Source organism: Pseudopipra pipra, unplaced genomic scaffold (genome assembly GCF_036250125.1).
Source record: "Pseudopipra pipra isolate bDixPip1 unplaced genomic scaffold, bDixPip1.hap1 HAP1_SCAFFOLD_163, whole genome shotgun sequence".
Lineage (NCBI taxonomy): Eukaryota > Metazoa > Chordata > Aves > Passeriformes > Pipridae > Pseudopipra > Pseudopipra pipra.
Window position 1 is genome coordinate 61,082 of NW_026990642.1, and position 20,731 is coordinate 81,812.

A 20,731-nucleotide genomic window follows, 5' to 3' on the forward strand; every position below is an offset into this window, starting at 1 on the left:
TGAAATGGAAAACTGGGGCTATTGAAACTGTAATTGCTGGAACTAAATGTGTCCAAGCAGCAGCTCTTGTTGTGCAGGGAATAACTCCTGTCAGCAGCAAGGTCCTGACTGAAGTGGCAGCTGCAGTTGTTCCTGTGGTGTGGGCCAGTGGAGTTGCAGGAGAGTGGGAGAGGGCAGAACCTGTAGGTATTACCCCTGATGTGGGATCTATATGGGTAAGGCAGAGCCAGTATCCTTTAAAATGAGAATGCCAGACTGGATTGGTTGCAGTAACAGCTAAATTGGCTCCTCCTGGTTTGCTTGTAGGATGTGAATGCAAGAATCTGCCAAGAAAACCAATGTCCAAGATGAATGATGAGTGCAGGACCTGAGAGAACCCCCTTCAATGACAACCTTAGGATTAAAAGATGGCTGTTGCTTTTGAAGGAGAAAATCTGGAAAGCAGGAAGGAAGAAAAGAAGCCCCATGACTCCTCCTGAGCCCCAGACAGCCCATGAACTGCCTTGCTGGGAATGGTAGGACAGGCTGGGCTCTGGATTGCTCCCTCTGGATATGTGGTAAGACTGTTATGCCAACTTCTCAAACAGCCTGTAAGCATTTGCTGCCTTGGCTAGATGGTGCAAGGGCAGCCTTTAAGCAGCTGAAGCATTCCCTGAGGTGAGCTCTGGGTCTGCCAGATGTCTCAGAACTGTTGGAAGCATCTTTGGTGGGGAGGGCAAACAAACTGGACAAGGTGTGCAGTGACCCCCCTGAGAAGGGACTTTGAGTTAATGGCATCCCTGCAAGTGAACTGTGTGGGCTGTTCCCCCTGTAGGGCAGGTGACAATCCTAGCTACAGTGACGATAAAAATAGTTAAAAGAGAGCCCAAAAAGCTGAAAATCCTCCTGGAGGCTCTTGGCAAACAGAGTTTGCTGAGTTGCCCGTGAAAGAAGGATAGTGATAGCTTTTGAGTGCTAGTAGATGCTTTTAATAGATAGCCTTGCGTGTGTCTTTGTTGCCCCATTAGGCCTTGTCAAAGTCCCCATATTCCAGGAGATATACGTATTAAAGTTTAAAATGATCTCCATAATCCTTTGTTGTCTTGAGGCTCTCCCCTGCAGGAACTCCAGGAACTCCTGGTGCCACCTGGGCCGATGGATTGGATGCCCCAGCCCCTCCGTTCCTGCCCAGCCAGTGGGTCCGTGTCCAGTGGTGGCACTGCCAGCCCTGCAGGTGAAGTGGGAAGGGCCTTTCCAGGTCTTCTGGGTCACATTGATAGCAGCTGAAGTTGCAGAAAAAGGACCTGGGGTCTCTTTTTCTTGAGTTCAGAAAGCTCCTTTTGATTGGTGAGCAGAACAAAGTGGATCCTTAGGGTCAAGTATAAAGTGGGAATGATATGTGCATGTTGAGATGTAACAAGAGCTGATCCTTTTTGCAGTGGGATGTAGCCTGGAAACTGCACAGAGCTGAGCCAAGAGATTGAAAGGGACCAACCAAGGGAGGTGAAGAAAGAATTAAAGTGAGGCAGCAGCCAAGCAGCAGCAAGTTGCTGTGTAAGCAGGTGAGTTGTGTTGAGGTTCCTAAGACAGGCACTGAGGACTTTGAGGGCTCCAGACAGAGCAGACCTGGGAAGGCCCTTAGTGAAGCCCCTTGGAAACCTTCTAAGGGTAGGTGTGTATGGTGATAAGTGTTGGAAAATGTCCTGATTGTGGAACAGGAATGCAGGGAAGGAAAATGAATCCTCCTGTAATGCTGACCCCTCCCAGCAGCTGTAGTAGAGATACCTGTGTGTGCCCTTTGGGAGCTGATTGCTAGGGCACCCGTGGGGCTGGGATCATGGCAGGGTGTTGTAAGCAAGGAATGCCTGGCTTCTGAAACTCACCAGCTGAGTCTTAGAGGCTTCTTTGAAGAGCTGAGTTGAGGCAGCAGAATTGGCCCTGCAGGAGGGACTCTGTGCCTGCTCTCCCGTGGCTCCAAGGGATCTCTGGCCCTTCACGCCGGCACCGAGATTTTCTCGGGAAGGGCCTCAGATCCCCGGACCAGTCTGGGACACAGGCAAGACCCCCTGCCTTTAGAAATGAGGCCTTCTTGTGGCTTCCTTCCCGTCCCCGTTGGTGGGTTCCAAAGAAGGCCTCTTGAAATGCCTTTTGGGCTGTCCATGGCAAGCTTGAGACCAAATTGGCCCCCTGGAGGGACAGTGCTGTTGGTGCCCCCCGGGTTGGGGCACCCCGAGGACTCCAGCGCGCACCGAAAGGATTATTCGGGGAGATCCTCGGGGTGCCCGGCCCTGGGGAGCTCAAAGCAAGGTCCCTGTAATGGATTCAGGCATTCCTGAGAGTAGCCTGGACTGTGCAGAAAGGGAGCAGTTTGTCCTGTGGAGTTGGGATGGGTTTGTTCAGGATGCCTTGGGAGGCAGGGCTGGAGAGGCCCCTCTGTTGGCTGTAGTGGTGGAAGGTTGTAGCAGCAGGGATGGAGCCTTCGACCTCCTGCTCCCCCCGTGAGCCCCGACGGGACTGTGCCCTTGGCAATGGAGGGCCCCCCATTGCTGAGCCAGCGGTTCCGGGGCCAGGAGGGATGGGATCAGGATGCCGAGCTCCGCCCAGGGCCAGGGCTGCCAATGTTCAACCATGGAGAGAACTGAAAGCAGAGTGAGATGGAAGCCAAGCTGCAGCACAGGGGTGGGCGAGAAAAGACCCTGGTCCTCAGGTGGAGCTTTGAATTCCCTGGAAAAATGGATCCTGTCAGATGGTTCAGGCCCTTGTGGATGCTGGAGCAGAGGTCTCTGTAATTTATGGTCACCCTAAAAAGTTGCAAGGACAGCAAGTTCTGACTGCAGGATGAGGTGGGAAACAAAGTGCAGTGGTCCAGAGAAAAGCTGAGCTTAAAATTGGTCCTGTGCCAGAGCAGCCTTGTGCAGTGCTTGTTGCTGTCCCTGAGTGTCCCATTGCAGTGGATATTCCCAAGGGTGCCTTGTGCTGGGGAACACTGGGGGCAGTTCCCTTTCCCTGGGCAGGGCAGGCAGGGCACGTTTCCCCCCTCGAGGGTGGCTCCACAGTCCCACCCTCTGCCCTGGGAGCGTGGCAGAACACCTGGACCCACTGTCCTTGCCAGAGAGGGCACAAGGGATGGTTGGATGGGTGAGGGAATGGTTCAGGGAGTACAAGCACCATTAGAATGAGTAGGGCAGCACATGGAAAGGAAGGGGGGAGTTAATCCAGACAGAATTCAAGCACCTGCCCAACCTGTGATAGTTTTAGGAACTCAGAGGTGTTGTGGTCCCCAGGAACTGTTGCCCAGGACTAGGCAGGAGACTTCAGGCTTGGTCACCCCCAGAGCAAGGTGGAAGCCCAGCAGTTTATTGGTTGGTTTGGCTTTTGGTGACAACAAGGTCCTCCTTTGGGACCAATCCTTGGCCTGGGCCATAAAGTCCCAGGGCAGAAGTGTGAGTTTGAGTGGGAAATGAGCAGCAGGGAGGGTTGGAAACAGCTCAGGGAGCAATTCAACAGGCTCCAGACCTGTGGCCAATACGAGCTCCAGAGGGGGAACGGAAGGTTCCTGCCAGTGCTAATGATGCCAATTGGAGCCTCTGGCAGAAGTAGGGTAATGTAAGGGGGGTACTTTTGAATTAGATGATCAATGGAGCATAGAGGCGTGAGAAAGAAATCATATTAGGTTGTGAAACCAGCTGGAGTGTGGTACAATGTAACTTGATGGCACAAGCTAATTGTAAGGTCCATTGTGCTTTTCAGCAAGTCAGCCTGATATCCCCTGTTATCAGAGCTGAGTTCTTCCTTGGTTCTGCTACATCTTGCAAGGTAGGTACATGTACCTTTGAAACACCATGGGAGAGGTCATACCTAGGGGTGAGAAAGATGATGGTGAGAGGAAGATGATGTGGGCAGGGGTTGCTGGCCCCTTGCCCTACAAGTAGGGCAGGCCCAGACTGTTGCCACCAGGCAATGATCAGGCGGGGTTTGGCTGCCAGTCAGGCCTCCCCTTACACTGCGTCCTGGCCCTACGTGGTGTAATGTGGAGCTGATCAAATGGGCTGTCAGGACTGCTGAGCTGAGCGATCCTCATCCTGCCACCAAGCCTGTGTTGCTCCGCGGGGACGCCCGCTAAGGGATGGGCACCGACCAGCTGCTGCAGATCCTGACAGCCCTGCCTGGCTGTGGGGGTGGGCACAGGTTAGTGAGAGGAGGCAATCGAGAAAGAAGACTTTAAATATCCTTTAGTGTTCCTTTAATACCCTTTATTTAGTATTCATAATATTTTCCCTTTAATTTCCCCTATTACTAACCAAATATCGTGTTAATAGTTATCCATAAGATTGTGTTATGATCCTTTTTGGTATCCCTTTGACTCCCTTTTTACTAGTTAAGATTATACTGTATTGAATGCTGTTCTTAGTATTTGTTTTAATGCCACACAATAAGGCAGTTCATTTGTATCCTTTTTTAACTTTTGATTCTCTTTGCTAAGTTTATTATTATTATTATTCTCACTGTAATAAAGGTACCTTGTGTGTTTGAATGCTTGTGGCACTTGTCTTTATTCTGGGCATGTATCCTAATGAACTGTTACAGGTAGGAAGGAAGTGCCCTTAGGATTTGGGAATAGGAAGTTACTGGAAGCCAGCCCAAGATAGACCCTGTTGGAGAAGCGGCTCTGAGTATGTTCTTGGGCTTTAGTGGGAACTTAACAAATGCTAAGAGGGCCTGAAATCCCCCTAAGGCCTTGGGTAAAAAGCTCCTCCAGGATGCCCAGGCCAGGCCCTGCTCAGGAAGGCAGCCCCATGGAATGGAGATGGTGGATCCAAGGCAGAGCCAGAGCAGGGGTCGGGGCAGGAGCGAGGCCTCGGGAGGGAGTTGCCACCGGCCCTGTGGTTGAAGCAACAAGTGTAGATCCCCTGGACAGTGAGCACAAATCACTGGGGAAATGGGGAAAAGCCCCAGAGCAAGTGCTGGGAGCAGAGAGGGAGCATGCATGGCTCACTGCTGGGTCAGCCACATCTGTCAGTGGGAAGCACTTTTGGAAAGCAGGAGCTTATAACCCGTGCCAGAGGGAGTTTGAAGTCACAAAGGGGGGAGGCAAAAGTAGTCCATGTGCTGAGTGAGACACTGTACCTGTGGGAATGAAACAGGAAGAACTAGGGCAGTGTCAGGTTTGTAGGGATTTGGGGTCAGTTGGCAGTGGTTTGGCTACTTGGCTCCCAAGTGCCACCCTCACGGAATTAGTGATTAAATGCAGACAAGGAAAATGGGAATATGTTCCTGTGAATAAATGTTAGTGGAGGGAATGATATTGCCATGTTTTAGCTTGATATCTTACAGAACCTGTGGATCCTGGCCATCCTCACAGCCCTTGTGGTCCCTCTGGGCGATGCTGTTGGCCCGGGCAGTTCCCTGGAAAAGGTGCCTGGGTCGGGTGCCTTGGTTTGATTTGGATGGAGATGGAAAAGCAGCTCCAAACCAGGACCCCAGGACAAGGTGACGTGGGAAGCAAATGGCCCTTGCCCAGGGGTCAGTGTCCCTTTGTGCCCGGGGGGACTCTCTGGCAGGGCCGGGGTCTGTCGGGCTCATTGTGCGGGCGGCTGTTGGTGCCCTCAGTGGGATTGGATGGATGTGATTCCAGGGGCTGGGAGCACTGTTGCCATGCAGTGCTGTAGTTTCCCTTACGGTGCTGGGTCCGGGGGGTCTCCCTGGCATCGTTGTCCCCCTGTGTGAGCGGTGCCAGTCCCAGCCCCAGTGTCACAGCAGCAGGGCCGTCCCCTGGCCTCTGCCTGCTGGGCTGTTCTGGGAAGTGCTGCCAAAAGAGCAAAGGGATCAGCTGGGGCAGGGGATGGCACAGTTTGGCACCATCCTCCCGAGGCGAATATCGGTCCAACTGTTGGGTACCTGCTGCCTGTGTCCTGCAGCCCAACATCATCAGGATAACAGAATTCCTTTCCCCACTCTGATTCTAGCTGTTCCTGTTATTCCATGACTGGTGAGGAGTTGTTTTCTGGAGTGCCCTGCCTGTCAGCAAAACACCAGGCCCAAAGGATCCTGGCAAGTGCAGCCCTGGAAGAGTCAGGAAGACTCAAAAATGCACCAGTTCTCAGGAAGTACAACTTTATAAAACATTTATGAAGCTGAAATTCCACAGCCTTGAGCTGTTGGGTCCCAAATAATGTTGGAGGGAGAGGCAGAAAATGCCACTGCTGCTGGGGCTGAACTGTCTGCAGTGACTGGGCAGGACTTGGCCCTGATGCCTGAGTGCATCTTTAGAGTGGATCCCAACTGTGAGCCCTTGGCTCCATAACTTGAGAAGAGGGTGTTCCTGCCAGCCCAGCTGCTGTGTTGGTGGTCCTGGGGGCACCTCTTGCCCTGGCGGGCTGTGAATGTGTTTGTGTTGCAGCTCAATAAAGTCCCTTTCAGTGGTGATTGTGTCATTTTTGTGTCAGTTCCTCTCCCCTCTTGCCCTGCCCCGGTGGCTGCATCACTGGCTTGTGCCTAAATGAACTCTTCCCCTGCAGCAGTTCCCTGGTGCTCTCAGACAGGGTGGAGCTGAGGCTCCTGAGCAAAGGGAAAAAGGATCCATCCAAGGCAGGCCCGTGCTCACCCCCTGCCTTCCTCCAGCCTCCCGTGTTTCCAGTTCCCATCCCTGCTGGACACACAGCCTGTTCCCAAACAACCCCTGTTCCTGTTCTCTCTCTGTGTTTTTGAGGGGCATTCCTGGGCTGCTGCCCCCCATTCTTTATAAATGAAGTGCCAAGAGCCCCAAGTGCAGAGAGGTCTGCAGGGAATCAGTGCCCAGAGCTGCCTGTGCCTGCCTGTGTTCCTGCAGTTCTCCTTCCTGTTCTCCCTGGGCTGGAGAGACCTGCCTGCCCTGGGTTTATTGGAGCAGAGGGATGGGATTACATTTGTGCAGAAGGTTTGTTCACAGACATGTTTTCTGACAGACTGTGCCATTTCCCTTTTGTCTTTCCCAAGTTTTTCCAAGTGCTGCCCAGCATGGGGATCCATGTGGTGGGACAGTGACTGGCAGCAGGAAGGGGAGCCTTGGCCTCACCTGCCCAGCTCAGGTGGGTGGCACAGAATGGGGGTGGGCTGGCAAGGCATGAACATATTTCTGAGTTCTGGAGTGCCTTGAATCCTTTCCCTGTCAGGTTTCTCTCCCTCATTTCCTGGGCTCCATTGTCCCAGGTGTCTCTTCCTTTGCCCAAAGTCCAATGGCAGAGGATTGACTGACTCCCATGGGAGGTTTGGAATGAAAAGGGTTCTGTTCAAATGGGGCAAGGAATGCAGTAAGAAAGATGAGCCTCCTTTTAGTGCCTGAAGTAGAGAGGAATAAAAATGGTGGAAAAGGTCCCATTTTATTTGTTGTCCCCCCTGGATTTTTCATGGCTAAAACTCTCTAGTGAGCAATTGAAGAGAAGGGTGAAGGGCAGGAGCCTTTGACTTGCCCAGTGCCCTTAATTGCCTTGTTCTCCTCTCTTCCAGGCCAGGCCAAAGCCCTGCTCCAGCCCAGCTCTGCCAAGTGCCCTGGGCTGGGAGCAGCCAAAGGCAAGAGGCTGCAGCCCCGCCGGCCGGGCTGGGGGCTCCTGGTGCTGCCCGTGGGGTGGGGTAAGTCAGAGGGACACGTTTCTCTCCTCCTGCTGTTGGCATTTGCTCCCTGAGCACTGGATATGTAAGGAAGGACGGAGTAGCAGGGAAGGGCAGTGTTTCCAAACTGTCTGAATGTTGCCCCCAGGTTTGGGATGGAGCAGGGATGGGGGTGGTTGGGTTTGGCCTGGGCCGGTCGGGATCAGCCATAAAGGACCCACCAGAGCCCTGAACCCTCACTGGACATGTCCAGCCCCTCAAGTCATTAATTTTCAATAGAGGACAAAGTATTGGTACTTGCTTCTGATCTGTGGAGAATTTCCTTCGGAATGATCAATGCAAAGTATCTCTTTGGGTCTTTTGTTTGTTTGTTTGTTTGTAATTTTCTCTCTGGCTTCAATGAGTTTGGTGTGTTCCTATTAAGGAAGCAGCCTGTTTTTATCTTGAAATTTGGGGTGGTTTGGTTTGTTTAGGTTTTTTTCCCCCCACTGACTCGGGCCATCCGTGCATAGTCCGTGTTGTCCCACAGGACTGTTCTGGTTCTGGGTCAGAGAGAGAGAAGGGAAGTGGCTTTTCCTCATCTGGAATGTTTCCAAGCAGAAGTGGGACATTGTCCTGCCCCTCCCCAAAGCACTGCAGGCACCTGGGAGTAGCTCAGGGCTGGCCCAGTTCTCTGAGACAGAACCATGGTGGAGAGGTTTAAGTATTAATCACATCTCTGGTGTCCCTTGGTTGCAAAGATTGGGTCCTACAGTCCCAGAGCGTTAAGGAAAACAAGGAACTTCTGTTCTTCCTGGCAAACCTTCTGCTATTACTTGTGCAGTGTTTGGGTTCTGTTGTCCGAGTTCCTGTCCAGGATCTTTCTAAGAGAACCTGTTAGAAATGTAGAGGTAGGATTAGAATTTGGGTCTGTTGCCTCCCCAACTGCCTCCAAGTCCTGATGGACTGGAGTGATGAGTGCTTTCAGCCCAGGGTATTTCTTACTATTGTGTGGCTTTCCCTCAGCTGTGGGTGAGGAATTGTGCAGGCAAGGCCTGTGTGCCCGTGGGTGTCTCCCGTGTGTGTCCGTGTGGCAGGGCTGGGACAAGGACTCGTGCAGGGACCCAGCTGGCACTGGAGCTGCTGCCATTCTGAGCCACTGCCAAGGGCTGTGGAGAGACCCTCTGGGAGGCTGTTGCCAGGATTCCATTGGGAGCTGGATCTCCCTCCAGCTGCAGCAGCCAGGGGAGGGTTCTTCCTTGTGCAGTCCAGTGGCTTCTGCTCAGGCTGGCCCAGAGTGGGGCTGGGGCAGGTTCTCCAGGGAACTGGAGCCAGCCCTGAACGGGGCTCTGGAGAGCAGGAGCTGCAGGGACTGAGGTTTGCAAAGCTGGGCTGAAGTTTGTCAAAGCAGCAGAACATTCTCATTCTGGTGGGTTTGTGGAGTCCGTGTTGGTGCCCAGGAGAACTGGGTCAGACTGGGCTTTGTGGTCCGAGAGCTGCCCCCCTAAATTTGGCAGGCTGTGTGTGCTGGCAATGAAGTGCTATCCCAGAGGCTGATGGTTTCTGTCTCCAGGGATGCCCAGGACGCTGCTAATGCCCAGGGATCTGCTCTGGGTCCAGGCTGTCCGTGCTGGAGGGCCCTGGTGGCTGCAGTCCCTGAGCCCGCAGAGACAGAGAGAGCCCCGGCCCGAGGGGCCTTTGGCCCCTTGTCCTGAATTTGAGGTGAGCCTGGGAGCGTGTGGAAGGTGAGAATGAGGGCTGTGTTCCAGCCTGACACCGGGAAGGTCAGTGTTTCCCTGGAGGGGGAAGGTTTGGGCCCGCAGGCTGAGTTGGAACAGGACCAGGGCAACAGACGCTGCTGTCTTTTGTTGCCTCCTGAGGTCTTCTGTCCCCCTTGGAGATTTCCTCCCGGGCTGTGGCCCCACAGGGAGCAGAAGGGAAAGCTACCAATGCCATGGGCATTGCCAGCCTTTGTCTCTCTGCTTTGCCATCCAAGCTGGGAATTTGCTGCTGTTGCTGCCGAGGCTGCCCTACCTGGGAGTTGTGTCCTCCTTGCAGCCCTTCCCAGCCCCAGCCATGAGCTCCAGTTGTGCCTCTGTGTGTCTGGGAGTGTTTGCTGGGACTGTGCTTCCAATGCATCATCCCTGAGAAGATCCTGTTGTTCCAGAGCACTGGGGACAGTTTGGGCTTGGCAGCTTCAGAGCTGGATTGGAGCAGTCCCTGAAAAGAATCAGGAGAGTGGAGGTTTGTCCCAGTGGTGCTTTCACACCCCACTGGACAGGCTGGGCTTTGTGTTTGAGGTTGTCCTGTATTTGCTCTGCAGATAATGGGCCCTTCCCAATTCAGCCCAGCAGATCCCAAGGGCTCTGACAGGAATATTTGTTCTTTCCTTCCCTTTGGGATAACTTCATCTCCAAACTGCCATGAGCAATTCCTTAATTTCTCCTGAAGAAAACCAAGTGTCAGAGGCAGTTTGCCAAGGAGGCCAGAAGTGTCTTTGGAGCAGAGAGTGCTGCCAGCTGCGTGTGCCTGTCCCCAGCCTGGCACTGCCCACAGGGACACACTGGGCACTGACCATGAGAGGGAACAAAACCACTGCCTGCCAGAGGGTTTGTCCTGGGCCAGTCAGGCCTGGGGCAGGAATTGGACTGGGCAACTCCATCAGCTGCTCTTCCCTCCCCCACAAAGCCCCATCCCCTGGGCATTAATGACGTGCCCTGTGCCCAGCGCTCCCTGTTCACCCAACTGAAACCAGAGCAAGGCTTGCTTTGCTTGGAACAACTTAAAATAACTTGAAACCAAAATAAATCACTTTTTTCTTCTTTTTTTTCTTTTAGATGCTGGAATTGCCTCTCTGGGTGTGTGCTGAGCTCTGGCTGCAGGGGACTGTCAGGCCTTGGTGGCTGTGAGTTCCTGTTCTTCTCCCTGGGAAACTGGAAAGAGTTATTCATTAGATTGCAGAAATGTAATTTTGAGGGGACCCAGCAACTGTTTGTGTAGGAAAAGGTGAGGTGCTGCAGAGGGGAGGGAGGTGGCATTTTGGAGGGGTCCCACTGAGGGGGGAGTGGAGAGCCTGGGGCTGGAGTGTGAGTTATTAGACAGGGAAGAAGGGAAGGATGCTTGGGAGGGAAACACTCAGGGAATGTGTAGGGATGGAATGGAAATTTGGGGTGTCAGGAAGAGATAATTGGTGATGTAGAGGAAGGGAAATGTTGGGGGTAAGACTTGATCTCATCTGTAGAGGACAGAAGGACCATTTAGAGGTAAAGTGAGGCAGTGAGTGGTGGGCAGGTCGGGAAAATTTGTGTTTGTAAAATTTCAGGTCACCTGTAGCAGAGAGGATGTACCTCCTGATGGACACTGAGACAGTCAGGGGTGGGCAGGAGGGGGGGAAACCTTTGGGGTTAAAACTTGAGGGAACGTCCAGGGCAGAGAGTGAATATTTTGAAGGATAAATGAGGTACTCAGTGGTGGACAGCTGGGGAGTGTTTTAGGGTAAACTTGGGGTAGCCCACAGGGTAGAGAATGAACATGTATTTGTACCGAGGAGCTGATTACATGTGGGTAGGTAAGGAGAATTTTGGGAGTAAAATCTGGGCAATCTGTAGCAGAGAGAATGAATATCTTGGTGTGAAGTGAGGCAGTCAGTGTTGGGCAGGTAGGGAAAAATTCTGTTTGTAAAATTTGAGGTCACGTGGAGCAGAGAGAATGTACATCCTGAGGTAAACTGGGGTAATCAGTTGTGGACATATGGGGAAAATTGGGAGGGAAATATCTGAGGTAATCTGCACGGTAGAGAATGAATATTGAGAGATGAACATGAGGTACTCAGTGGTGGACTTGTAGGGAAAATTGTTGCAAAATATTCCTTCTCTCTGCTGCACATTGCCACAGATTTGACCCCCACAAAGTGAGGCAGTCAGTAGGGGGACAGGCAGAGGAATTTCTGAGGGTGAAACTTGAGCAAAGCTGCAGGGCAGAGAATGAATATTTGGAGGTCCAAAAGAGGCAATCAGGAGTGTGCAGTAGGGAAGACTCTGGGGAGAGAATGACTCTTGTGTTCAAAAAGAGGTAATCAGGAGTGGGCTGGAAGGGGAAAGTTTGGGGGTTAAAAAGGAGGTTCATTCTCTGCAGGGCAGGGAATGAACACACTGAGGTAACCTGAGGTGATGAGTGGTGAGAGACACAGACAATTGTGGGTGTTAAAGTTCAGGTAATCTGCTGTGAAGAGAAGGAACCTGTTGAGGTAAAGATGAGGCACTGGGTGGCAGACAGGTGGGGAGAGGTTTGAGATAAGCCTGAGGTGTGTGTGGGGTGCAGAATGACCCTCTGTAGGTACAAAGGAGCTGGTCAGACGTGGACAGGTAAGGCAGATGTTGGGAGTAAAATGTGGGGCAATCTGTCCCAGAGAGAATGAATCTTTTGGGGTAAGGTGAGGCAGTCAGCAGTGGGCAGGGAGGGAAATCTTTGTTTGTCAAACCTGAGGTAATGTGGAGGAGAGAGAATGCACCTCCTGGGGTAAACTGGGGCAAACAGTAGTGGACAGGTGAGGAGGTTTTGGGGGAAACTTTGAGGTCATCTGTGTGGCAGAGGATGAATGTTTGGAGGTAAAAATGAGGTAATAAGTAGTTTGCAAGCAGGGAAAACTGTGAGGGTAAGTGTGGATGTCACCTAGGGGAGAAAATGAGGCTTTTGAGGTCCAGTGAGGCAGTCAGTGGTGGGCAGGGAGGGAAAATTTGTGTTTGTAAAATCAGAGGTCTTGTGGAGAAGAGAGAATGCACCTCCTGGGGTAAACTGGGGTAAACCTTGCGGACCTGCAGGGAAAATGTGGGGGGTAAAACTTGTGGGAATCTGCAGGGCAGAGAGTGAATCTTCTGAGGTGAAAATGAGTTCCTGGGTGGTGGAGAGGTGGGGAAAGTGTTGAGAGTAAACTGGAGGTGGTGTGCTGGGTAGAGAATGAACATCTTGATGTAGAAGTGAGTTGCTGAGATGTGGAGAGGTCGGGAAAATGCAGTGGGTCCAGAGTGAGGTCACCTGTAGCAGAGAGGATGTACCTCCTGATGGACACTGAGGCAGTCAGGGGTGGGCAGGAGGGGAAACCTTTGGGGGTAAAACTTGAGGGAATGTCCAGGGCAGAGAATGAATATTTTGAAGGATAAATGAGGTACTCAGTGGTGGACAGTTGGGAAGTGTTTTAGGGTAAACTTGGGGTAGCCCACAGGGTAGAGAATGAACATGTATTTGTACAGAGGAGCTGATTACATGTGGGTAGGTAAGGAGAATTTTGGGAGTAAAATCTGTAGCAGAGAGAATGAATACCTTGGGGTAAAGTGAGGCAGTCAGTGATGGGCAAGGAGGGAAAATTTGTGTTTGTAAACGTTGAGGTCACGTGGAGCAGAGAATGTACATCCTGAGGTAAACTGGGGTAATCAGTTGTGGACATATGGGGAAAATTACAGGGGTAAAACTTGAGGTAATGTCCAGGGGACAGAAGGAATATTTTGAGTTAAAACTTGGGGGGTTTTTAAGGAGGTTATCTCCAGGGGAGAGAAAGGACATCAGGAGGTCAACTGAGGTAATCAGTGGTGGCCAGGTGGGGAGATTCAGGGCAGAAATCTCTGAGGTAATCTCCAGGGTCCAGAATGAATCCTGAGAGGTGCAGAGGAGGCAATCAGGAGTGGACACCACAGTGGGCCCAGGGAAGGTTCTGGGGGTAAAATGTGTGGTAGTGTCTGGCAGAGAGAATGAACATTTTGGGATAAACTAAGGCAGTCATCAGTGGACAGGTAAAACTAGAGAAACCCTCCAGGGTGGAGAATGAATATTTGGAGGTCAAAAGGAGGTAGTCAGTGGTGAGCAGGTGGGGGAAGTTTTGAGAGTAAACTTGAGGTGGTCTGTAGGGTAGAGCATGAACATATTTAGGTATACATGAGGTGATCAGCTGTGGAGAGGTAGGGAAATTTTGGGGGTCCCACTTGAGCAAATCTGCAGGGCAGAGCATGAATATTTGGAGGTCCTAAAGAGGTAATCAGGAGTGTGCAGGTAGGGAAGACTCTGGGATTTAAAAGGTAGGTAAACTCAGGGAGAGAATGACTCAATTTTGTGTTCAAAAAGAGGTAATCAGGAGTGGGCTGGAAGGGGAAAGTTTGGGGGTTAAAAAGGAGCTTCATTCTCTGCAGGGCAGGGAATGAACACACTGAGGTAACCTGATGTGATGAGTGGTGACAGACAGACAGTTGTGGGTGTTAAAGTTCAGGTAACCTGCTGGGAAGAGAAGGAACCTGTTGAGGTGAACTGAGGGTCTCTGCAGTGGCCAAGCAGGGAAATGTTGGGCTGATCCCTGAGTTGCTCCTGTGTGGGGCGGCTGCAGCGAGGCCGAGCCCTGGCCCTGATTTGCCAGCCATGGGCAGGGGGCTCTGTGCCAGCCGGGGGAGCAGCGGGGCCCCCGTGGCAGAGAGGGCAGGGGGGCTGTGGAGCTGCCCCGGGGGGAGCGGGGGGTCCTTTCCTGGGCCGCCTCCAGCCCCCCTCGATCCCCGGGGCTGCGCTGCCCCCCGAGGCTGTTTGGGGCAGAGAGTGCTGCCAGCTGCGTGTGCCTGTCCCCAGCCTGGCACTGCCCACAGGGACACACTGGGCACTGACCATGAGAGGGAACAAAACCACTGCCTGCCAGAGGGTTTGTCCTGGGCCAGTCAGGCCTGGGGCAGGAATTGGACTGGGCAACTCCATCAGCTGCTCTTCCCTCCCCCACAAAGCCCCATCCCCTGGGCATTAATGACGTGCCCTGTGCCCAGCGCTCCCTGTTCACCCAACTGAAACCAGAGCAAGGCTTGCTTTGCTTGGAACAACTTAAAATAACTTGAAAACAAAATAAATCACTTTTTTCTTCTTTTTTTTCTTTTAGATGCTGGAATTGCCTCTCTGGGTGTGTGCTGAGCTCTGGCTGCAGGGGACTGTCAGGCCTTGGTGGCTGTGAGTTCCTGTTCTTCTCCCTGGGAAACTGGAAAGAGTTATTCATTAGATTGCAGAAATGTTTTTTGAAACCTGTCCCCTTCTTTGTGCCTTTTGCTGACAGATCTTCTCTTTCTGCCTTTCAATTTACAGCCTCCTTGCAGCTCCCAGCCAGGAAAACCTGGGATAACTGAGGAGGGACCGAGATGAAGGTTTTAGCTGCAGACTTAGGCTTATTTCTAGGGGATACAGCAACTGTTTTTGTAGGAAAGTGTGTTTAACCACATTGGCCCAAGTTGTGTTTGCACCAGCTTGGAAAACCTGGGATAACTGAGGAGGGACAGAGATGAAGGTTTTGTCTGCAAACTTGGGGTAGTTTCTAGGGGATACAGCAACTGTTTTTGTAGGAAAGTGTGTTTAACCACATTGGCCCAAGTTGTGTTTGCACCAGCTGGGGCCAGAGGTGCCAGGCAATCCAAAGCAAACCCTGCTCAGCCTCTAAATCCCAGGGGAAGTTCTCCAAGCTGCTCATTGACGGACTAAAGATCCATTGAAATGGAACCAAGAGCACTACTAAGTTTCCTGAGAATCCCAGGATTGCTGTCCTAGAATTTTTAACAGTTTTTTTAATCTTTTTATGACAAAAATTACTTTCTTCCTTTGATTGAGTCCCTCAGTAGGATTTGGGATTTCTGTGGATTCTGAATCCCTCCCAGTGGCCCTGACACTGGTCAGAGCTGGCAGGACAAACAGAGTCAGAGCTCCTGGCAGGCACAGGGGCTTTCCCCCAGAGTGGATCCAACTGCTGCCCCCCAGCCTGGCCAGGCGGGATCTGCTTTGGCTCCCGGCTTCTGCCAGAGACAGAATGTGTTCCCTTGATTGGAATGAGGATCCCGTAGCTTCATCTCCTGGATGTTCCCTGGGCAGCTGATCCACTCTGCCCCACGTCCTGCTCTCAGTTCCTGCCCAGCCAGAGCCATCTGTGCCAAGGGCACGAGCACTCCCAGCCTGGATAGGGAATGGGGGACTGGCTTGTGCACAATTCACCTAGAAAGTCAAACGAGGGGACTGTTGGGCAGCGGCTTTGGCCGACACGGCAGCACAAAGATTGTTCTCTGCAGGGGGCCCAGGTTTGGGTGCCGGTCTCAGCTTTGCAGGTTTGGATGAATTCTACCTACAGCCCGCAATTCCTTGCCGAATTCCTGCTGGAACAGCCTCCCAGTGCCTCCTGGAGCCCGGCTGTTCCCCCGCAGAGCTGCCGCTCTAACGCCAGGTTTGCCAGGAAGCAGCCACGGTTCCAGGTTTGCTCAGCGGGATCGGGACAAGGACAGGTTGATATTCCACAGACTTTGCTGTTTATAACCCTCCTCCCCCAGCCCCGCTGGTGTCCCTGGGGGGACTTGAGCGAGTTCCCTGGAATTGGGCCGGTTTTCCGCCCCGGGCCGGGCTCCAGGGGATGTGTTGGCCCAGGAGAAGGCGGGGGCCGGACGCGCTCCCGGCCCGGGGCGAGGCAGCCCCTGAGCACGGGCGAGGACGTCTGTCCGGGCGGGAAGCCGCTGTCCCTTCCGAGCCTCGGGAGCGGCCCCGGGGAGTTCTTTTCCCCGAGGAAAGGGATGCACAGCCCTGCCTTCAGGGCACCTCGGCTCTGACCCACCTGTTCCAGCTGTCCACGGGTTCTGCAGGTGCGGTTGGGTCCCCGAAAAACTGCGAATTGCATCCAAGCCCAACTTTCTCCAAGCACCCTCTTTTCTTTTCAGGCATCTCCGAGGGCTCTTGCTCGGGATTTAGTGCCGCTGAGGGCACATGGCCCTGGCTTTAAGGCTGCTGCTGGCTGCTGGCCTCCGGCTGGAAGGGCAGGGATTTGGGGCGGGCGGGACACCCGTGGGGGGCGCGGGGGAGCTCTGGGAGGTGGGCCCTGGGAATGGCTGCCCGCGCTGCTCTGCAGCCCCGCCGTGCCGACACTGCCGAGTGCCAGCTGGATTCTTTGGGTCCTTTGGGGCTGGCGCTGGGGCGTGTCCAGGGTGAGGCATCTCAGGGGGCCCGTTCAGAGCAGCGCCCGGCTGAGGAGCCGCGGGCAGCCCTTTCCCCGTGCCCACCCCACGGGGGCTGTAGGGCACAGCTCCAGGGCACAGCTCCTCCATCCCCTGGCAATAGGAAGCCCAAGCAGGGCTGGGTCGCTGTCTGTCGCTCCGACCTCCTCCCGGCCCGCGTTCCCTGCCCAGCTGGGACTGCCCAGGGAGCCCCGAGAACGTTCCTGGCGGGAAGCGGGAGCCGCCGAGGGCTCCGTCCAACTCCGGGCCCGAAAAGCGGCCCCGACCTGAGCCCCCCCGGCATTTTGGGTTCCGAAGGCTCACCTGGAGGAGACGCTCCCCCGCAGGCGGGACCAGGCGGCGACACTCGACCAAACGCCTTTGCCTCGGAGCGAGGAATCCCTCCGGACTCGTTTGGCTCCTTTATCCCTGGAAATGAGCTCGGATGCCGCACGAGCACCTTTGCAGCCGTTGGGTGAAGCCCGGACGGGGCCGGAAAACCTCCCTGAGCAGGGCAGCGATGAATTGGTGCCCGTCCCCAGCCGGGCACAGCCCAGCCGGCCGCGCTCCCTCCGGCCCGTGGCTGCGAAGGGCTCCTGCAGAGATTGAATAAAAGCTCATTTCCTGACTGTATTTGCCCGCGGTCTTGCCCCTCTTTTGACTCGCGCAGCACCATCCGGTTGGAGCATTTCTTGGTTTCCTCCCCTGTAGCCGTTTCCCTCCCAGGCAGGGCCTTCCCCGTCTGCAAATCAAGAGGAAATGTTTCAACGGGATTTTGAAAACCAGAGGGTTTGCCCCGGGAGGGTGCGAGTTGCCGAGAAAGCGGGGGAGAGGAAGGAGAGCCTCAGGTCTCACCTGGCTGGTGTCAGATGAGCCGCACCTTCTGGATGGCAGGGCAAAGAACTGCTGTCGGTAATTGCCGAAGTTCCGCAGGCAGAGCTGGGAGCAGCCTGTGCCCGACCCGCGGCACGGTCAGTGCCAGCTCCTGGGGCCGCCTGAGGACAGACACAGGGACACGGGGACAAACGAGCAGCTCTGCTCGGGGTCCCGGAGCACGGGAGGAACGGGGAAAGGGCTGCCGCCGTTCTTCCCTCCCCGGCAGGCCCCCAGCTCCCCGCGGCCGGAGCGGGCCCGTGGCCGGAGCCCCGGCGGGCCCCAGATCCCTCGTTCCCGGGGGGCCCTGGGGGTGGGAACCTCCTGGGGCCGCGTTTAAGGGGGAGACGGGCGATGTTCGCCCCGGGAGCGGGTGCGGTGGCCTCGGGGGTGCCCGAGCGGGGAAGCTCCGATCCCGCGGGGGGTACGGGCGGCACCCCTCCTCGGGGGTCCCGGGGCCGGCCCGGCGTGTCCCCGCGCCCCGGCCGGTCCCAGCCCCGGCTCCGCGTCGACACGACGAACGCGCCGCCGTTCTCCCCCGACCGGGCCCCGGCAGAGCCCCGGCCCGAGCGGCCCCGCCGCGCTCGGCCCCAGCGCCCGGCCCGGAGCGGCTCTTCTCGCCCGCGTTGCCGGGGCACAGGCGGCGAGGCCGGGCTGGGATGAGCCCGGCACCGATCCTGGTCCCCGTCCGGATGCCGAGCCCCATCCCAGCCCCAAACCAACCTCGCTCCTCCGGTCGCGGTCCCGGTCCTGGCCCCGATCCTTGTCCCGGTCCTCCTGCCGAGCTCCATCGCCACCCTCGGTCTTCCGACGCGCCGATCGCTCCCGCAGCATCCCGGTACGAGGTTCCTCCACAGACTCGGGACGAGCGCGGCTCTGCCGGCTTTAAACGGCGCGGCCGGGGCGGGGCCGGGGCGGGGCCGGGGCGGAGCGGGGCCCGCACAGGTGTGCGAGGCGGGGCCCGTCCAGGTGCGCGGGGCGGGGACGGGCAGGGGGCGGGTCGGGGCGGGGGTATTTAAGCGCCGGAACTCGCCCCCGCGGCCGTTTGCTCGGGCAGTGCGCGGGGAGGCAGCAGCGCCGCGGGAGCCTCTCGCTGCCGCGGCCCTTTTTCTTTGCTTTTGTTTTTGTCTTTCTTTTGCTTTTCCCCCTTTTTTTCGTCCCCTCCCTTCCTCCCCACCCTCCACCCGCTCCCCGCACGCCGCCTCTCCCCGGCCGCTGTCGCTGCCCTCCTGCACAGCCCGGCCCCCCCACCTGCCCCCGGCCCCCCCTGCCTGCCCCTGCTCCCCCCTCGCTGCTCCGCTGCACAGCCCGACCTGCCCGCACCCCCGCTCCGTCCTTGCCCCCCCGCCCGTCCCGTCCGTCCCCCTGTCCCCCGGGCCGTGTCCCCGCAGCCGCGGGCTTGGGGGCGCCGCTTTAATAAAGCCGCGAGGGCCGGAGCCGGCGCCCCCCCTGGATCCCCCTTTCCACGGGGCCGGGCCCGCTCGGCGGGTCCCCCCTGCAGTTCACAAGCACCGCCCGACACCGCCGGGGCTCCGGCCCGTCCCGACATCACACGGGGGGCTCCGCGGGCGGGGGGACGAGGGGGTGGCGGGGGGGGCAGGGGATGAGGGTCCCCTCCGGAGGAGGGGGCTCGGGGGGGACGAGGGGGAGGCGGGGGGGGCAGGGGATGAGGGTCCCCTCCGGAGGAGGGGGCTCGGGGAGGTGGGCGGGGGCAGGGGGGGCTCGGGGAGGGGGGAGGAGGAGGGGCCAGGGGAGGGGGGCAGGGGGATCCCCTCCGGAGGAGTGGGGTCCTCGGGTGGGAGGGGTCAGAGGGGGGAATTCCTCCCACTGATCCCTCCCACCCCGGGACTCCGTCCCTCGGGGGGCGATCGGGGGCGGGGCCCCCTCCGGAGAAGGGGGTCCCGGGGTGGGAGGGGGGAGTTTTCCCCCTGTCGGGCCCCTCCCACCCCGGGACTCCCCGCCCTGAGGGGTGGCCTGGGGACCCCCTCCAGGGCAGTGGGGTCCCGCGGTGGGAGGGGTCAGAGGGGCGAACTCCTCCCACTGATCCCTCCCACCCCGGGACTCCTCCCCCGGGGGGCGGTCGGGGGCGGGGCCCCCTCCGGGAAAGGGGGTCCCGGGGTGGGAGGGGAGGAGGGGCGAGTTCCCCCCTCTGGCCCCTCCCACCTCGGGACTCCCCGCCCCGGGGGGCGGTCGGGGGGACCCCCGTCCGGGGGAGTGGGGTCCTGCGGTGGGAGGGGTCAGAGCGGGGAGATCCGCCCCGCGATTCCTCCCATCCCGGGACCCCCTGCCCGGGGGGGAACGGGGGGGGAAGGGGGGGGGGGGGAAGGAGAAGGGGGGAGTAGTGGCGGAGGGGGGGTGGGAGGCAAGGCGAGGGGGGACGGGGGGGGACAGGGGGGGGACGGGGGGGGACGGGGGGGACGGGGGGGACGGGGGGGGACGGGGGGGACGGGGGGGGAAGGGGGGGGACGGGGGGGGTAGGGGGGGGACGGGGGGGGTAGGGGGGGGAAGGGGGGGAAGGGGGGGGTAGGGGGGGGAAGGGGGGGAAGGGGGGGGTAGGGGGGGGAAGGGGGGGAAGGGGGGGGTAGGGGGCGGAAGGGGGGGTAGGGGGGGGAAGGGGGGGTAGGGGGGGGTAGGGGGGGGAAGGGGGGGTAGGGGGGTATTAGATTTCTTTAAGATTCTTAATGATTCTATTTTATCTTTGTATATATATATAGTATATATTATGTGATGTATAAGAATTATCTTCGTACAGTATGTCGCTATGACTTTAGTTTGTTAACTTATTCTACCTACTGTTGTAGAAGCAATCTTTTTTGCTTATTAATTTTAAAGTATTAGAGCATTTTATTAGTACTTTTTTAATAAGCGTTAATTAATAATTAATCGCTAAAAGCTATTGTGTGTTTAATTGGTTGTATAATATAGTTACAATATTTATTTGTTTTATTCAGAAAATTTTTTCATATGTAGTATAAGATCGCGTGTGCTCGTATCGGGAAGAAAGGGTAAAAATTGTTATTATTAGTAATTAACGTGCTGTAAATATTAATTTTTAATTATTACTTGATTTAAAAGTTTTACTTTTCAATTGCATTTTACGTTTAAACAGTTAACAACTAAGAATTAATCTATTAGGTTTAATACAAGATGTTATCATATAATAAATTATTTACTGTTAAGGGATATGCTTTCATAAAGTCATGGATATTGGTTTTTATATTTATAATGTTTTTAAAGTTTTCTAAACAGTAAGTGTAATATATATATACTATGTACGAGCATATATGTTAAACGATTCTTTCCACCCCTTCCCCTACCTTTCCCTTTTATATATA

General features: G+C 55.7%; 2 long non-coding RNA genes across 2 annotated transcripts; one reads left to right on the forward strand and one right to left on the reverse strand.

The window, feature by feature from the left end:
• Positions 1 to 3,524: 3,524 nt before the first annotated feature.
• Positions 3,525 to 5,770, forward strand: LOC135408067 (uncharacterized). Its single transcript, XR_010427218.1, has 3 exons — positions 3,525 to 3,580; positions 4,567 to 4,652; positions 5,314 to 5,770. It is a non-coding gene; the product is annotated as an uncharacterized LOC135408067 (long non-coding RNA).
• An 11,157-nt stretch (positions 5,771 to 16,927) lies between these two features.
• On the reverse strand, positions 16,928 to 18,260 carry LOC135408066 (uncharacterized). Its single transcript, XR_010427217.1, has 3 exons — positions 18,120 to 18,260; positions 17,379 to 17,518; positions 16,928 to 17,265 (listed from the first exon to the last, which is right to left on the reverse strand). It is a non-coding gene; the product is annotated as an uncharacterized LOC135408066 (long non-coding RNA).
• Between the last annotated feature and the right edge of the window lie 2,471 nt (positions 18,261 to 20,731).